This window comes from Oreochromis niloticus, linkage group LG3 (assembly GCF_001858045.2).
Source record: "Oreochromis niloticus isolate F11D_XX linkage group LG3, O_niloticus_UMD_NMBU, whole genome shotgun sequence".
Classification (NCBI taxonomy): domain Eukaryota; kingdom Metazoa; phylum Chordata; class Actinopteri; order Cichliformes; family Cichlidae; genus Oreochromis; species Oreochromis niloticus.
This window is the reverse complement of record NC_031967.2, coordinates 8,728,918-8,748,746: the sequence shown is the minus strand read 5'-3', so window position 1 is coordinate 8,748,746 and position 19,829 is coordinate 8,728,918. Positions and strand designations below refer to the sequence as shown.

General features: G+C 40.6%; 1 long non-coding RNA gene across 1 annotated transcript; it reads right to left on the bottom strand.

The window, feature by feature from the left end:
- Window positions 1-5,718: 5,718 nt before the first annotated feature.
- Window positions 5,719-19,432, bottom strand: LOC109195881 (uncharacterized). Its single transcript, XR_002057349.2, has 3 exons — window positions 19,158-19,432; window positions 7,861-7,939; window positions 5,719-7,136 (listed from the first exon to the last, which is right to left on the bottom strand). It is a non-coding gene; the product is annotated as an uncharacterized LOC109195881 (long non-coding RNA).
- Between the last annotated feature and the right edge of the window lie 397 nt (window positions 19,433-19,829).

Sequence of the window (19,829 nt, the reverse complement as noted above, 5' to 3'; positions counted from 1 at the left end):
ACTAAAGATACAAAAATGTGAGAGTTAGGTTAAGATGTAGATGTTACTTTAAAACCAAAAAGTAAGTATATGGACCCATAGTGCTGTAATCTATAGTTTAGGGGTCTCTAAATTAGTATAGTGACATCATATGAATCCCCCCCCCCACTCAAACAAAATAAACAAAAACAAAAAAACAACAAAAAAACCCTCCAAAACAAAAAAACAGAGACAGCATATCTATGACAGCCAACAAAGGGCCTCCAGAAACAACTGAAGCTGATATAAAAAGATCAGGGCACGCACATAAAACAAGGTTTGATGACACACTGACATGACTCCAGTAATGTAGAGTCATTGGATTAATTAGTAACTCATAAAGATGAAGGAGTTCTCAGATACACAAGTCGAAAATATCAAGAGATAGGCAAATCAAGCGAGTTGTCACCTTCCCTTTAAATCTAAGGCAAACAGTTCTTTGAATAAAATGTGCCCCACATCCTGGGACAAAGTTTCTGTGAGTGGCATTTAAAATCTTTTGTTAAAAAAAAACTTCATGATGCACAGGAGGCAAAAACAGTGACAAAAATAAACAAGTCTTTAAAGATCATCATCATTTAGTCTATTTTACTCAAGGAGAAGCAGAGCAGCTCCAATTCCAAAAAGTCTGAAAACATGAAATCCATAAAAAAACAAATGGGTTCATCTGTGAATTTTGTGCATCTTTTGTGAAGAATCTCATGCCTTAGAAATAAAGACTGGTCAGAGGGTACAATATTAGCTATAGAGTGGGATCCTTTAGACCTGCTTGGGAAAGAACCCAAGATTCTTAGAAATAGCCAATAGAAAGCAGACTTATCTAGTGAAAAAATAAACCCTGACTGGACTTACTCCAGGAAGTAATATATTAAAATTAGTGGTACGAGACTATCCACTCTTAGATGTTTTTTTGGTCGGCACACAGAGAAAGTAAAGACCAAAAAGATTTTAATTCATAATTTATTCGTTGGAATAATACTTACAGAATGATTTGCACAAATTACAGACGACATCCTTCCATTTCTAACAAATGTATTAATCTTTATACCTGCTCTGCAGTGTCTGAGTAAATATATCAGGGTATAACTTATTCAAGAACATTTGACACAAACAACCAGAAGGGAAAGTTAAATACATTAAAAAAACTGGACTCCAAAAACTCAGGAGGCACTTTGACTAATAACTCTTCCCAAATATACATTGACAAGTACGTTAAACTTGTTACTCTGGAAAAGGAGATTTGGAAGGATCCACTGTTTTTAGTACGAAAGGTGGAAACTACCTGAATTAATGTACTGCATAGGTGCCTTCTCTCATTTGCTATCTTCCAGTAACTGTACAAGTTTCTGGACAGATTTGTATCCAAATTCATATGGCAAAACAAGGGCCCAGAGTGAGAGTCAAAATTCTTTGCTCCTACAAAGAGATAGGCCGCTTGCTTCCTTTCAGAAATGACTACAGGGAATCACAACTCACAACCACAGAATGCTGGTCTCATGCATTATAGAAAGATATGGAAATAAAATAGCTTCAGATAGAACAAGACGTGGGAACATATCAATTTCTGCTCTCCCCTTTCTAAAAGAAATAGTTTAGAGGATACTTCAGACACAAACTAAATGGGTAAATCACACACTATCTTTAGTGACTCATGTTGTAATCAAAGGGAACAAAAAAAAGCTTCTATATGTGAATTTGTTGTCGGCCAAAATTTAACGTATTATTAAGTGGGCAGAGAAAAGCCCGATGACAGCAAATCAATTGTTTGATGAATGTTCAAAAAGTCTCTCCTCTTCAGGTCCAGTACGATACGGCATTAAAATAACACAGGCGTAAAAAGAAATAGGTAAAATCAAGAAGAACTTATGGGATTTTCAGGATTTGTATGGATGGAGTTAATGCATTAAATATGAAACGGGAATAGGAATTGAAGGTCAATAGCACACATGGAGATGGTAAGTTGGAAAGGGAGTGGATAATTTGGGATCAGTCATCGAGTAGGGTAACTTGGAAAAGAACTTGACTCTGAAAGTCCATCTCGTGGATTTGGGGTCTAACCAGTAACTTACTCTGGATGGCATTACCTTGGCCTCCAGTAACACTGTGAGGAATCTTAGATATGCCCTTCAAAGTTCATATTAGACAAATTTGTAGGACTGCTTTCTTGCATTTGTAGTATCTCTAAAAGTAGAAACATCCCGTTGTCAGAGTGATGGTGAAAAACTAGTTAATACATTTATTACTTCTAGGCTGGACAACTGTAATTCATTATTATCAGGTTGTCCTAAAAACTCCCTGAAAAGAGAATACTGACAGGGCCTAGAAAGAGAGAGCATATTTCTCCTATATTGGCTTCTCTTGACTGGCTCCCACTTAAATCCAGAATTCAATTTAAAATCCTTCTTCTCATATAAAAGGTCTTGAATAATCATGCCCCATCTTATCTTAAAGATCTCATCGTACCTTATCACCCCAATAGTGCGCTCACCTTACTTGTGTTCCAGGGATATTGTCCCAGCTTGGATTAGGGAGACAGGCTTAAAACTTTCCTTTTTGATAAAGTATATGGTTAGGCTTGGATCAGGTGACACTGAATCCTCCATTAGTTGCAGTCCGGTCTTTAAGTGATGACGTGACGAATCCTGCTTCCGGGCCAAATTAGTCTGCATTTATTAAGGCTGATGTGTTTTTAACATGTTTTAGTGCTTTGTATCTTGTTCTATTTAATCTCAACAAGCCCCTAAAAACAGTCAGTGATCACTGTCGGCTTCTCTCGGTTTTTATTACCGCTAATCACTTTAAAGCTCAGTTTTCAAAACCTTACGATGTAACTACAGCCCAGCCCATGCAGCAGTATATTAATGACTAATATATTGTGGATGGATTATCTTGGTGGTTCTCTTGACTGACGTTTGGTCCGTTTACAACATCCTGCCATGCGATTGCATTTGCCCCTAACCATCGGGAACCCTTATGTTAACTTTTATTGAGTGTAAAAAAGTCCTCCGTTCGTTAGTGTTCCTCCTCCAGCTTTACTGTTTATGTTATGCTAACATAGCTTTGTCGTGCTAGCGATCGTAGCACATCATTATATACCAACTAGCCCAACTTCAGTAACCCTACAAACGTTTACTTTTCTGTCTTCATTTATGTTGGAAGTGATAACAGAGCTGTACGTTTTAATTTGTTTCATAAATCCCTCAGTCAAAATATTATATTTAGATGAAAACTAGCGAGCTAACTCCCTGCTAACTTCTAACTCTGTTAAATATCAGAAATTCTGTTTTCATGGATGCCTGGATGTTAAACTTAATTGTTACACCTGGTAGAGCAGAACACTGATCATTTTATTACAGATGAAAGAATTTAGACAGTTTTTCAACTCTCAGTAATGCTGCAGTGATCATTTGACTTAGGGACCTGCGGCGGAGTTTAGGCCCAGACACAGCTAATGACGTCAGACTTAAAGACCGGATAGGCCTAGGATGTTGGGGGCTTCCCGTGAGTGTTTCTTCTTCATTCACCTTTTTCACTCTCCATGTTTTTATACACCTCTCTGTATTTAATTTTTAGCTATTATTATTCTCTGGCTCTCATCCAAAAGTATGTTTTTTGTCCTGCCTCTCTCCCATCAAATGGCTGCTCCTTCCTGAACCTGGATCTGGAGTTTTTCCTTCCCACTGTCGCCAAAGTGCTTCCTCTATGAGGGTTGTCTGGTAGTTGGAGTTTTCTCTGTATTTTTGTACGTCCTGACCTTACAATATAAAGAATCTTGATATAGGGGTGACTGCTATTGTGTTTCCGCACTATATAAATAAAATGTATTTGAACTGAACTCTGCACTCCATCCTTGGCTCACAAAAACCAACATGGCTGCAGCCAAAAAAATGGGTGACACCACAGTGGAAACAGCCACCTTTTATAAGTCTTTGGGTTTAACATGAGACTACATCTCTTGATTCGAGGTACTGAATCTCTGAGGTCAAAGGAGAAAAACAAACTCTATATAATTAGAGTTGTCATGTTTTTACCAGGCAAGATGGTGATAATCAATTGACCCAACAGTAATTGTGTCAGTTGTAGTGCATTCTAGATATGGCTACAAGATTGCAACACCAGATTGACACTAATTAGAAAGATGGTCTTGTGTTACATTGTACCTAACACAGTGAGCATACTGCAGCCTCAGTAGGATGATTAAGGGTGGATGTGTGTATGACTTCTCTTGCGCGTTTTTATTGTCATCAAGTCCTTCGTAACAACATTATTGGTAAGACATTTTCTACGAGGCTCAAGAGACTCATTGTGAAGGAGTTTGCTGACGCAGTTCTAAACTTTTTTTGAAAAAGAAAAGATTCTGTACAGATAAGAGAATCTTAAAACAGCAGCTTCTGTGTCATCAAATACAATAGCCTCACTTTTTAAGTCTCTAAGAGAATTTTTTGCAGCGCCAGGGAAATAAAGTAGCTGTCACATGTTGGTGCAAATGCTGCTCCTTGTAGATTGTTGTAAATGTCATTACTCAGTGTGGTAAATGTCTTTATTGAAATTCAATAACACGCAACACCACTGCTTTGGTCTAAGAAGGTTCCACCTTCGACCAGTGTAATAATCATGCTGACACTTACAAGGCCGAAGAGGCTACCCATATGTGAGGATACAACAAAGGAATAGAAAACAGGAAAAAAATGTCATTGCCCTTTCAGGATAAACAGCACTACCTGTTGTAATTATTGCACCAGGTGGCATTTTGACGTCCAGGATTCCTGTGCCAGCGAGCTGCAGAATCTGTAGACAAGGGTGGAAGTACCTCCAGCTGGCAGAGAGTGAGCTTTGGCCTCTGGGACTCACCAAGAGATGCAGGCAGGGCCCTGTGCTGACCCTGTTTCTATTGGCCAAGCTGCTATGGTCATAGCAAATTATATCCCACATAGCAAAGCTGTTATGGAGAAGCAGGTTAAGGTAAAGACAAGTACGAATAAGATGTAAAGTAGCAACACTGCTCTACATGGAAAATAGCATCGGGTGGGTCAGAGAAGAAGCAGGAGGGAGAAAAGGCAGGGTGGAATTAGATGAAGAAAAAATTATTATAAAATTGCCATTAATCACTGGCTTATGGAAGCGTGTTTCTGCCACAAAAAAAAAAGTATCCATAACTCGAAATTTTGATTTTGACTTACTTTTCTCAAAATTTTGAGTTAATAACTCAAAATTTCAAGTTAGCGCTGCCTGTCAGTAATCTACGTGAATGACGTAATTTCCTTGTTACCCGGAAGCTGAAGCCCTCAGCTACAAATACTACAGCTAAGCTACCAGTACTACAGCCAGTCATGAATGCACAAATTGCTGATTATTTTCAGCGTGGCTTCAGAAATGATGAAATCCTTGTGTTATTAGCTGAATCACATGGCGTTACTATCAGCAAACATCCTCTCGAAAGCGCCAATTTGTTGCGATCCGGTTTTGAATGCGCTTTCCACGTAGATTACTGATTGGCAGAATTAACTCGAAATTTCAAGTTACTTTGACTTATTAACTCAAACTTTTTCGAGAAAATAAGTTGAAATTTTGAGTTAATAACTCGAAATTTCGAATTATGGATACTTTTTTTTTTTGTGGTGGAAATGGGCTTCCATACTGGCTCTCTTTCACAGCACTCGCTCCCAGTTGCACCACAAGGGTGCCCGTCCTTGAGCCTGGTTCTGTCGAAAGGTTCTTCCCGTTAAAAGGGATTTTTTCCTTCCCACCGTCACCAAGTATTGCTCACAGGGGGTGGTTCGATTGTTTGGGTTATCTCTGTATTTTTGTAGGGTCTTTACATTACAATATAAAGCAACTTGAGGTGACTGTTGTCATTTGGCTGTATGTACTGTAAATAAAATTGAATAGAAAACAAAAGCACTGCAAAAAAGTAAGTATTTGCTATGTATGTATGATGTATGTATGCACATCATAAAAAGTGAGAAAGTCTGAAGATAAACATATTCAAGGTCACATCCCGTTTTCTAAAAGGTGAAATCAACATCAAAGTAGACCTGCAGCCAAAGTCCAGAGAGATAATTGGTCAACAGTAGCAGTGATAAGAGTGAGAAAGTAAAATATACAAGTAGAATGGGGAGTTCATAGACATGTCAATTTGGAAAGCAGTGTGAAATGTACTTATGTCACAGAACTGCAAATTAATCAATCATTTTTTTAGGAGAAATGTATTTTGTATTTTGATTTTAATTGAGGGGGAAAAGGGAAATAGGAATTTTAAAAAATTAATGCAGGAAGTCCTCACAAGTGAGACAGACTATGTATTCCATGAGAGGTGACAGCTCACCAGTTTGCAAAATAGCAAAAACATATGAGCACAGGTAAACAGGAATATGTGCAAATGCATGCAAAAATACAACACGTGACAAAACCAGCTTGACAACAAGATGAAATGGATGGAATCCATTTCAAAAGCACAAACCTGCAGAATTGAGAAACTGGACTGCAACACTACGTTCAAAGGTGTGTGTCTGTATCTGCGCTCGTGGTTGTTTGTCAGAAGGAGCAATTTACCTGAAGCAGGACCGTGAACCTTTGAATGAAGGCATCAGCCAGAACAAAAACACTGGTTTGGTCCTGGACACAGACTTTGGAAAATACCTGATAGAAATACACGTAATACGGAGACAGAAAGAGAGAAATGGGACAAAAGATACCGAGGAAGAGAGAGAGAGGAAGAGACAGAAGTGGCAGTAAAGAAATAATGAGAATGTTACACTGACAGGGACATACACAACATAAGTAAATAGAGAGCGAAAGAAAAAGAGCAGCACAAAAGGTCAGGCTGTCTTTTCAGATGAGCACCTCAGCCTTTAAGAGCCAGGTTTTCAGCTGTCACACAACTGTAAAATACATGAAAACAAAAAGCAGTCTGTCACAGTAGCAAACTGCCATCAACACTGGCTGGAGGATAAAGGTCAGAAAATGATCTGTCATTGGCATAATTGCATCCGCAGAAGTTGTGTATCAGTGGCCTGGCGATTCTCAGATTGCTTTTCACACTTCATTCATCCCGTGATGGAAAGGTAATCCTGAAGACACAAAAGTTTATAGTTGCTGCTCACAGTGGAAATGGGAGGCTGAAAGAGAGAGAGACGGACTTCGGTGAATCCAGGGTGACACAGAGTAGGTTACAACAACCTGTGACCTGAAAGAGAACCACAGAATCAAAATTCATCGAAATAAAAACAGATGACTAGGATTAGCAAGGGCAAATCAATAAAATGTGTTTAGCTCAGCCTATAGCTGCACATGGTGGTACGCTATGTAAACCCTATTTTGGTGTGGCTAGTTAAAAATATTTCATTTTCAACTGTTTAATGAAATTCTTGAACAGTCTTGGTTCCTATGACCGATTTGTGGCCTCAGTCACACAGTCAGTCTCCAGTCAATTGTGGAAAAATTGTATTCCCTAAATGGTAGGCAAATGGTTGCTGGAGGTTGTTGGCTGTCAGTGGGGGAAATCGGTCACACAGAGGGTGCTGCGCTGAAATTCTCCCGTGATTACTTGCCACAGTCAACCATGCCTTACATGGAAAGAGATGACTTAACTTGTAAAAACTGTAGCACCATTTATCACTTTGTAACAAATTTCACCTAGCCTAGCGACAGCAGGCACCCTCCAGCTACCATTTGCTTACCAGTCAGGGAATAAACATTTTTACCTAGCAACGGTGGTTGCCAGGCGATAGCTATTGCCAGGCCCGTGTGACTGTGGCTTAAATGGGTGAAGGAAGTATCCGAGTGGTGGCCATAAAAAGATTTAAACACTGTGGAAAGGTGCTTCAACACCTCCTTTCTTACCTCCTTTTCCAAAAGATACACCAAACCATCCTATCTGGAAGGAAGTGATGGTATCCCAAAATTCATAGCGACACACTATCTGAAAAAAATGGTTAACATAACCATCTAGCTTTTGCCACAACTTGTTAACATATAGATGTGTTCTGAAAAGTCAACTTGACATGAAGCTGTGATGTAGGTTTAGAAGTTTAACTTTATGAATAAGGACAATGTTCAAATAATCAAAGTGAGGTTACTATGTACTAGTGCTGTCAGCGTTAATCTTGTTAAAGTGACGTTAACGCCATAAAATATCCGTTAGCGAGTTAGCGCGGATCCCCCCGTGCGTGGGGCTGCATGGCATCAATGCGTTACCGTGGTTAGCTTGTTAACGCGTTAGCACCGTGCAGCCCTATGCTGCAATATCAATCAAAGTGGATCATCTTTCCAATGTGGCGAGGAAGTGAGTGGACAGCGGGGCAAGCATCATTTCTTAACGGTACCATTTCATTTTATTTACTATTGTGACGACTAAGCTGTAGCCCCATTTTAACCTGCAAAAAACAAATAAATAAATTTTTAAAAAGCAGAAAATGTGGTTAACTGTCCCGTTATTTGGATAAAGCTCGACTCTCTAAGGTTTCTTTAGATCCTTATTAAGATTCTTCTTTAGAGCCTTATTTAGATCCTTATCCCCCTTCACATCTTCCCTCTGACCTACACACTGTTTCCATCATTGTGAAGGAAAGGTACCAGGAAAAGACCGAGGAGCTAATGTTTTTGTCTTTTCACAGCCTGATTCATACATTGTTATCACCTCCTTTTCTGACTTCCAGCCTGCAATCCCCCCCGCTCCAGTCTGTGGTGTCATTGAGACCACGATTGTTGTCATGGTCACCAACCTCATTGTTGTCACTGTAATCTTTTCCATTATCCACCTACAATGCGAGGAGTGACCACAGACCTCTGGCTGTTTTATTTTATCGCCTTTGATTGGATTTCTTGTGATGGGAGTCCAGCGGTATATTTGAAACGATTAGTTCCTGATGAGGGGTGGAGCCTTCTACTCAAGTCCAAGTGCGAGTAACCTCGAGGATCGCAGAATAAACACAAACACACTAAAATGAAGTAATGTAAACCACATCTCAACAGCTCATATCAGCGTCACTCACAACCTTGGGCTTATTTTCTGGGTGTTCAATTGCTTCCTAATATATCTAATCTCTCGTCAGGTGCCATCGTAACAAGATAATCAGTGTCATTCACTTCACCGGGCCAGTGGACTCAGTGCTGTGGCTGCACTTACAGTATATTTAACAGCAAAGTGTGAAGGATGTCTCGCATTCATTTCAATCACGCTGAAGAATTCATGTGATCTGAAGAGAACGTGCAGGGGAAAAGAAACAAGAAGGGGGGGAAGGGTCCACATCTGTGACTCTGCGTCTCTAACTGCAGATGAAAGGAAGTCGTTTGAAGTTGATGTGGTGCTATTTCTCAGATGACTCAGATTAAACACTAATGCCCATTCGGAGCGGCGCATTCATCACTTCAATGATACTTTTAGTGGCCGCTCCCATGCTCAGGCGGAAATTAACAGCACTCTGGTGCCCTGTGTGTGCGCATAAAGACAACTCTCTCATTCACACACACACACACACACACATATATGTACACGAGCACAATAATGCACAGTTCGGCTCGTACACAAAGAAATGCAGACTCTGCGTTACAGCTAATTTAAATTCAAGGAACATAGGATTATGATTTTTTTAAACTGCGTCCCCGCGTCAGCCTCATCAAACTCATTTACCGGAGGAGGTCGAGACTCTTAAACTATGCCATTAAAACATTATGATGAATCATTTATTTACCAGGTTGATTATAATTTAAATGACAGATGATCCTTCAGACAAATTTTAATGATGATATGCTCAGAGAAAATTAGTGTGCGCGGGAAGAGGCGCTAGCTAAAAAGAAAAGAATGTAAAGACGGTGCGCTTGTGCTGACATTCTCACCGTCATTTTGAGATTAAAAACTAGAGTTTAGAGCCAACGTGTAAGAGAAGGCCACGCGGTCGCAAATTCAATCTCAGCCTGCCTGTCAATTTAGGTTCTCAGAAAGAATTTAGGGCCGAGTAGTTGTAGCTGTGGAGTGCACAGTGACATGCAGCCCGTGCACACAGAAAACTCAATAGAAGGGCACAGCTCCACTGTACCTTCAAGCTAGACAACACAGCAATGCTGCAAAAGAAAGAAAGAAAGAAAGAAAAGAACGCGGATGCTGAAAGTAGAGGTGGTGGACTGAATTCTTCTTTGCTGAGAGTAAATAGAGGCTCGTGTATTCATTTGCCACGAGACAGTCTCATGTACTTTACTTTGTGTTGCCATTTTGAAAGCACACACAGTGATATTGAGCCTAGACGGGGAACAGCTTTCACAGGAAAAATAAAAAAAGCTCTTTCTACAAGCCAAATCTCCAAGTGATGAAGGTCTAAAACTACATTTCATCGTAGCGGAGGGGTCGTAAGAACAGAACTAAAGATAAAGTGTTGTGTATTTAAATAAGGATATATTTTATTAATGCTTGTACAGTTGTATTTGTGTTATTAAGGTATGTTTTAGGCTTTTCGAAGGCATCATTGCCATCAACTTGACCCATGGGGTTTTTTCTCATATTAAATTAAAGCATGTCAATAAATTACATACAGTATGATCGATGTGATCCCCGTCTCTCGCTATGACACTCAGTGTAACTGAGTTCAACAGAGCAAGCATTCAAATTCTGCCAGCTACAAATTCACTTCTCCACTATTCAGGAAAAAGTTTGCAAACCCATTAATTGCACGAAACATGGAATATAGCTCAGAGTATAGGAAAATATACTAATTTACTCTCAGGCACTTGTGTGTGGTTGGCTGCAGAGAGAAGCCCGGCCTCTAGGGGTCTCTATTGGGATGTCAAGGCTCTTGCTGATGCTTGGGAATCAAAAACACATTTCCAATGTCTACCATATGACAGACTAATATGTATGCGTAACACTGTATGTGTGTGCAACATAAATTCACCCATGCATGCAACACAGACAGTGCATAGCAGAGTAGTTAGCTATGCAGCTAAGTCTGAATCGGTGTAATTTGATCGGTGTGGTCCTAACCTCATGGGATAAATACCCAATAAAAGACATTTTAGAGTCTGGATAAGCATAAATCCATCCAATTTAAGGCCTAATTAAGTAGGACTTACATAGCACCCTGGGACAGTCTGTTATAAGGGACAGAAAAATGACCGGAGGCATCAACGTCTGTGCCGTCTCAGGAGAGCACTAGATCCAATAAGGATGGAAATAAGAGAGGGGTCACTGTGGCTTACTTTGGTATGGAAGCACATCAGCAGAATAGACTGACAAACACAGCGGTGTGCTTGCACAGGCTCTAGCACAAAGACGAGACGCTATGCCGTTCGGCGAAGAAAAGAGAAATGTTGACAGAGCTTCAGGGGAATCAGAGATGCAGGATTAAAGCTGCACTAAGTGTTTTTTCCTGCCATGCTTTTGCCTCACTACAGAGAATCATAGCTGCTACTTAACCCTGAGCAGAGGTTAAAATAATACTTTTCCCTCATGATTTAGAAGATCAGAGTATATATTTCTGAACACCTAAATGGATTAATTTGTGTATCACATTAGATGATTGAATCATGAGCTGCAGCAGCAGTTTAAATTGAGCCTAGCGTAGAGGGTCGAGCTCAGCCAGCAAACCCAGCGAATCAGATGATCTCAAAGCCAGCACACTTCATCTGACGGCTCATCTGACACCCTATTAAATATCTAAATGACAAATGTCAAATGGCATGTGTTACTGATGCTGATTTAGCTGGCATGCAGTTGCAAGCTGCTTTGCAACCCACTTCTAGCCCCCCTGAGAGGGTTAATACTGCTCTCCCTGCATTTTGGGTTTTTGCATATGTGCCCCAAAAGAAAAATAAATTATTGCAGATGGACTAAGAATAATATTTTGACTCGAGTGGTCCTGACAGAGCTGACTTTAACACAATATTCCTCATAAGCTCAGCTTGTTGCTTCCACTATAAACAGCTGAGGTTCCCCACAAACATAAAGACCCACGATAAGCATTATCTAGCAATGATAAAAAGGTTGTGGCAAAAATGGGGCTGTTTCTGTGCGGACAAAGATATACACGAGTCACGTCATGCCACAAAACAAATTAGTCTCTGTCAAAATCCCTTCAGATGCCTTCCTGTGCATTTCCTGATTTCACAGGCGGTGCGAAGAAAAAAAGAAAACTCCTCCTGCGATAGAGAGACAGAGAGTCGTATCGGGAGGTCATCTGCGCTTCAAAAGGGAGATATATTAAATTCATTCATCTCAGTCAGTGGGAGTGCCAGTACCGAGGCTTCCATGTGATGAGGGATAGAGAGATCTCCCCCTCTCATTCGGCCTGCCTGGCTCGCCGCCTTCACAGGCATTGTCTGGGAAAATATCCTCTGTAACAGAGCCAATGATTAAATAAAGACAGAGAGGTGTGTGCGCATGACTGTATTTGCCTGCGTGCCGTGCATGGATGCACGTGCAAAGACCGCAGCGAGTAGTCGATGCTCGAAAGCAGTTTATGAGGAGAAGAAACAAAAGAGTAAAAAGGCTGAGAATGACGGGGGGAGAGAAAGCAGAAGAGAGGCCACCGGGAGGCCAGAGAGGAGGGACGGGAGACTGTGGCCAGCCTCACATTCATCATGTGTTAGTACGCCACACACACACAAAACTTACATCCATATACAAGATGAATCTAGCACCTTGGATGCTTGCTACAGTGCATACACACACACTGTGTCGAGGCTAACCGTGCCAACTACCAGCTTCAAACTAAACAAACTAATACAGGGTATAAACTCATTTAAAGAGCTACGGCATGTTTTAACAATCACAGAGACCCCAACTGTGATTCATCACTGTTTTATAGTGAAGCTTCAACTTTGGGGTGCGATTACAGGAAAGTGAACCCCCGTGCGCTCCGTGGAGCACGGAGAAGCAGAGGTGAAGGAGCCAGTCCAGGTGGGCAGATCGATCCAAACACTGATAGTATCGATACCAACGCTGGTATTGGTTCGGGTCGATACTACTGTAGCATGATAGGACCGATACTTTATTTCTATGCTCTAAGTTTAGTACGTAGCCCACTCAATTGTGTTAAATAAATATTGTTTTGGAAATGAAAAAACCAACAGAAATGTCTGAACCTTTTTGTATTGACTGCCTAAACCAGGGGGGAACTCAAGGGCCGGTGTCCTGCAGGATTTAGATGTGTCCTTAATCTAACACAGCTGATTTAATTGGCTAAATTACCCCCTCAACATCTCATGAAGTTCTCCAGAGGCCTGGTAATGAATTAATCCTTTGACTCAGGTGTGTTGACCCAGGCTGACATCTAAAACCTGCAGAACAGCGGCCCTCGAGGCCTGGAGTTCCCCACCCCTGGTCTAAACAGGCAACCGAAGTTGACCCAAAATAAAAATCATAATGATTTAGTGATTATCAAAATGTGTTCACAATTTGCAGATTGCTAACGATTCATCTCATAAGTCATAAAACGCTGCTCTCCCTTATATAGGTTAAAAGTATCGGTATGGTATTGTTATCTGCAATACCAAAAGCATCAGATTGATACCAAAATTTGCAGACATTGGAGGATTAAACATGATGAAGAAGGCAAAAGCAAAAAGCAAAAAGGCGACAGAAGTAAGTCCGAATGAGGAAATGAGGAGAAGAAATAGTGCGAGCCGGATGCACCTGCTTTATGAAGAGCAGGTGTTGTGTGATGATGTCAAAAGACAGCCAGCCAGCGCAGCACGAGTCTGAGAGTAGAGATCATCAACATAACTCCTTAATAACCACATCTCATAACAGTTCCTTGAAGAAATTATAAAAAATGTAATAGATAAATAAACCCAAACCAAACAAACAGAAAAGAAAACACACATATTGGTACCCATTAATTTATACATATGACTATTACCAATGAGATTACCAAACTGACTCCCTGTCCATGAGTTAAACTGACTAAAGTGAGTTGAAATGTCATTTCTTCAGAAACAGACCTTCATAAATAAATAAATAAATAAATAAATAACAGATTTACTTAACTGCAATTACAGCCTGTTCTGCTGTGTTAATGTGCACTTAATACTGCGTGGGAGGGACCAATTCATCGCCGCAGAAACATGAGAAAAAATCGTGTGTGTCTGAGATGTGCTTTAAGAGCAGGAAGGTGAGAAGGACGCAAATGCTACAGTCTGGCTACTGCGGTGCTGGGGACAATTTGCCAGTTCAATTTATGACTTTATTAAGCAGCTCATTCCATTTGCCACAGAGGAGGCCCGCATTCCCCGATGTATCCCTAATTCTGTGACAAATTCAGAAATAGCGCAATCCTTTGGGGACTGATAAATAGGTTTCCGAGCTGTCTGTATTGTTGTGTTGACATTGCATCTGATGTCACTTCACCTGTTTCCTAGAATCGTGCTTTTTACTGATTATTAACGCTGCATCCATTTACTGCCGTCGTCTGTAGCTCTATTCCAGCGCTTCTATCGTTCCAAGACAATTTCTCTCCTTCCTCTTCCTGCATTTCATTCCTCTACCACCCATCTCTTATTTATGCGTGAACTCTGCTGGCAGCGTTAGTGTGTTATCTCTTTATTTATTTTTGCATGTATTTACAACATAACATAAAGGGTAGAGATTGGAAAGCCGCGGGTCGGGGATGAAACACGCTGCACTGCGAGCTCAGGGCATGTGTCCTGTTGCTCCGAGTTACTGGGACACGCCACAGTGGCACATTTCTTTCTCTTGCCGATTCCTTTCCCTTTTTCTTCGTCATTTCATCCTCCCTCCCTCTTCTCTGCTTTCTCTCCCTGCCCTGTGACTGAACCCAGTGTGTGGACTGACTGTGATATTGGCTGTGTGGGTGACAGGCTCGCTGGAGTGATATCTGAAGGGGAGAAAAACATATCAGCGTCTCTTTACTTAACACCCTTCCACTTTCACCAGCCGCTGATGGAGGAAGGACTTAGTGGAGATAGCAGGGAATGTTTTTCATTTATTTTTCAAACGGTGGCTATCTGTCTTGGAGAGCATTTTGAGTTTAATGTTTCCTTAAATTTCAGTGAGGGGGGAAAAAAACTGATGCAAAAGGTAGCAACTCTGAGTTTGAAATGTTTGGAACTTCTGATGTGTTCTCAACCTTATAAATCCCTCCTACACATCATTATACAGACCATCTAGCAGGTTTTTCCATGCATAAACTGAGTCGCAACACCCGACACCGTGATTTAACTCCATACCTTGTACTTGCATTCCTCTGCTAGTGAGTACAAAAATAAAACTAAATTACCAGGCCACTCTTACTCATTAAAGCCTTGCAGTGTGTTCCTGTCTGCAGGGTTCACTGACTCAGACATCTTGTGACGACTTAACCTAGACATCATAATAAACCACTGGCAACAACCCACCGTACAAGTGGATTTTGGATTTCGTTTTGTCAGGCCTGCAGTGCATTTTGAAGTTCTTCATTTCATATTTAGCAGTGAGTTAAACAAAATTCAGTCGAGTATGCAAATTCTACTTACGTTAAACATTACACATGAAACAAAAGCAAATAAAGAACGTGAACTCACATTCACAGGAGGGATGATGGAAGAATCATTTCAAAATGCTTACATTTGCAGCACGTTAGAAATGTTAGAAACACGAGATTTGTGTGTTTCACAAACAGCCTTTTGAAATCAGGTGATTCTTTTCGCTACACTCTATTTACAGGTAAATCAAAAGAACTGGAATTTATAATAAATGTATAATGAATCTTTTTTTAACCTCCTAAGACCCAAACTCTTTCATGGCATGCATTTTTAATTTCTCTTTGCTATTTGGGCTGATTGGGACCTGATGAATGTAAAAACAAGGAATTACCAGATTTTTTTTTTTTTTACGTGATTTTTGTTTCTAAGAAAAATGAGATCCACATATGAGGACATTTCGTTTTAAATTTCAATAGAGCAGTGGCAATATAATGTCCTCGTACGTGGATATCAGACCTTTGTAGAGCAACGTTTTGTATTTTGGTCTAGACAACCCAAGATGTGATGTCCACATATGTGGACATCGGGTCCTAGTAGGTTAAAAACCTGTAGATGTTAACCCTCTGGAGCCAACCGACAGGCCGGCATGTTCAAATCACATGACCGAGTTAAGATGACCTAACAGTAATAACCAGCCTCACCGAGTGCCTGTTTCAGCTTATGCCAAAGTGCAGACGCCTTTACCAGTTTTTAATTAAGACTGCCAGCTTGATGCATGTAAGTCCTGCACCACAAAAACAGATTGAAGCCAACAAAATAGCCATGCTAATGCTACATAAAAAGCAAAAATGATCTGAATTGCATTTAGTGTTTCATTTTAGATCATCTCAGTAGGTAGTTGGGATTCAGGTATTTGTTTTACTTTGATATTGCAAAGCACTGTTTGCAATGGTTGGTGCTGCTCTCCCAATGTGTGAGGTAGCATTAGAGTTAGCGCTCGATGACTTAGACGTCAGAGGGTTAATTATGTATGTGTGATGATGTTTGGAGGAAGAGGAGATGGGTTACTTACAGGCACATAAACCTGCATGCTGCAATCGTTATAGTAAAAATCCTATTGCACGTTGACTCAATGAGTGTATAAGAAGTGAAGAAATCACAGTTTCACTAGTTTAAGATAATTCCTCCAGAGAGAGCAGGTGAAGCATTTGGTACATTAAATGAGATTTTAGGGTGAAAAGCTTTACATAGTGACACCAAATAAAAACTTATTAGGCCATGTAGCGGATCTCCCCAATTACCCCCTCCCCCATTCACATACCCACCCACATCTGTCCTCATCCTGCCCCACACCAACCTCAGCCATCGATCAGGAACTAAGCGCTGTCTTTAATTGGTTGGACGAGGTCGATTGCCCGTGCAGACAGTGAGAGGCCCAAAGGGGTATTGGAGATTCTGGAAAGTGTGTGTGTGTCTGTGTGAGTGTGTCTGTGTGCGTCAGCCAGTGAAAACACTGCGAGCCCTTCAGACTCTCTCTTAGGGCAATCATAGTAATGAAGTGAAAATCTGCAGTTCAGAAAACCACTGACCCGCTGATTAACTGACAAGTGAAAGAAACAAATAACTTGAAGTGCTCTTTCTTGGTTGTCGTCTTCCACTGACCCGGTAAAAATGCTCTATTTCTTTTGTATTGCATTGCATTTGCATTTGACTTTTGTTGGGAGTTTCTGAATTAATAATGTCGGGCGTAAAGTTTTGTTCTTCATTACTAGGATAGCTCGAGTGAGACGATGTAAATTAATGCAAAGACACAGTGAGGAAAGTAACTAGCTGACAGGACTGCAGCAGTGGATTTGACATCACTTTGAAGTAAGCAGACCTTCACGTCGTATATCGCTGTGCACAACTGTTCTCTTACGCCATCATTTAGTGAAAAGAATGTGCCGTATCTATCAGTACTATCAGCGGCAGAGGTGGGACAATTTTCCACATGAGATGATGAATTCGAGAATGTCGCAAAAAGGCGAGTAACCGCAGATGCATGCATATTTAGAACTGTCAATACAGCCAATGCAAAGCTGCGAGATTCAATTACGATGGAGTGTCTTGACTGAAATCACATAGGTTTCTATATAAAGGCAGCATAGAGGCTGCCTTTATATAGCATATTCTAGCTGCAACCTATTTTTATTGTGATAGGTTTTATTTTTATCTGCTGAAAACTGACTTCCTAATTTAGAGTCCCCCTTCTCTTGCACTTCCCACAGATGGAAAAGTATTCTATTCTGCCATAAGGAAAAAAAATGACTGTTAATTAAATTAAATTAGCCTTTGGAATGAGTTGTTGAAGCTGGCTAATCAGACACACAAGTTCACTCCCTGAACATCTCATGGGTGATGTGATTGCTTCCATGCTTTCAGAGAATCCGATGGAAAAAAAACATAATCAAATTATATAAGCATAAACACAGCTGATTAAAGTACTGAAATAATAAAACAACAGGAGAAGAAAGGTTCTGCATATGTTCAACCCCGTCTGTGCAGGTCTAGCCTCGTGGACTAGACGTATGTGTTAAGCAGCTGCAGATGGAACCACGCTAAACTATTTCAAATCCCAAAGGAACCCAAATTATGATTTTCTAGATTATCGTGTCTGCAGCAGCCTGCACAAAACAGGGCCAAGGACAGCGAACACATATTAACACTGACTTCAGATTCAAACACAAATCTTTTGTCTCCCAAATGAGGGTCAAACAACCCCACCACCCCAACACACACACACACAATAAGAAAAACACACTTCCAGTGAATTCATCTGAATGAAAATATGTTGTCTTGTACTTAGCTGAACGAGGAAAAGCCCAGCCAACAGATCAGCTGATCTCAGTTCTGATGGCTCAGCTGATACCCTTCCACACATCCAATTATTTATTTCACACAGCTGCTTTAGCCTAACGCCAGCTGCTGTACAACTGCAAGCCGCTTTGCAACCCACCTCCACCTGACTTCCTGCTGTATCTAAAACCGGCTTTGTTTTGTGCCTTGGGGCCTCTCTGCTGCTTTGTTCCCAGAACAATCCTACCAACTATATATAACAGCAAATAGAAATGCCAGTCCTCTTTTGGCAAAAGTGTATTCAGTGTAAATTTCTTCTTCTTCTTGCTACTCTCTTTAGGGGTCACCACAGTGGATCATTTGCCATCTCACCCTAGCATCCTCCTCTGTCACACCAACCCTCTGCATGTCCTCCTTCATGCTGTCTCAGAGTAAAACTGCTATATAGAAACAGTATTTTCAATATTTCAGCGCACTTAAAATATATGTTTTCTAAATAAGGTTGTAATAAATTAGATGAGTTGTTTGTAGCTGTAATGTCAGGTTACATTTACTTGTAATGTTTAGTTTTTAACTGTTGAAAATAAAGTGTTACTATGCAGTGATTTGTAGGGTTTTATATATCAAGACATAATAAAACTAATCTGGTGTTTAGCAGGTCTTAAAATCAGGTAAATACTTCCAGAGATGAACTGCAGAACATGACAGATTCCACTGTGTCATTATTTATTTAACAAAAACTGCACCAAAAAGCAGAAGCAGTGTGTGAAAAACTAAAGGCAGATTTAATAGCTTGTAAAACCACCTTTAGCAGCAATATCTCGAAATAATCATTTTGTGACTTTCTCATGACAGCCACTCATGACCCGGGACAATTTATGTACAGCTCTCACCTTGGAATCTCAGCCTGAGGTCTGGGTCACTGTAGCTCCTTGATCCTTGTGCTAAATTTGCAGGGACGTCTACTTGTGGGAAGATTGAGAACTGAATGTTTTCTACTGTGAATAATCTTTCTCGCTTATGAACGATGGGCTTCAGATTGTTATGGCTCTATAACCCTCCCTAGGTTGATGGACAGCTACAATTGCGCCTCTAAGATCATTGCTGATACCTCTCCTCCTTGGCTTTGTGTTAACAAACACCTGAATGCTCCAGAACAACAAACTGCTAAAACCTCTGCTTTTTTTAGAGGCCCGCCCACTCGCTCATGATCAGTTAATCAAGTGCATTTGATTAGCAGCACCTGGCTGCTAGTTAGCATCTTAATTCCTTCAGAAGCGGTAAGATTTTCACACCATGCATCTAGATTTTGTTAAATAAACAACGCCACGGTGTAACACCTCATGCCTTCGTCTTGTATTAAAGAAATGCGGAGCGGATCATTTTTATTATGTCCTGATTTAAACTGGTTTGTCCTTATTACCACTTCAACAAGCGCTACAATTACTCCGTTAAAATGTAAAAGTACGTAAAAGTACTGCGAACGTGTCACATCCTGTGACCGTTGATCATTTCCTCACTTGCGGTAAACCTGTGAGGCGTGGGAGTGGAATCGCTGGATGAAA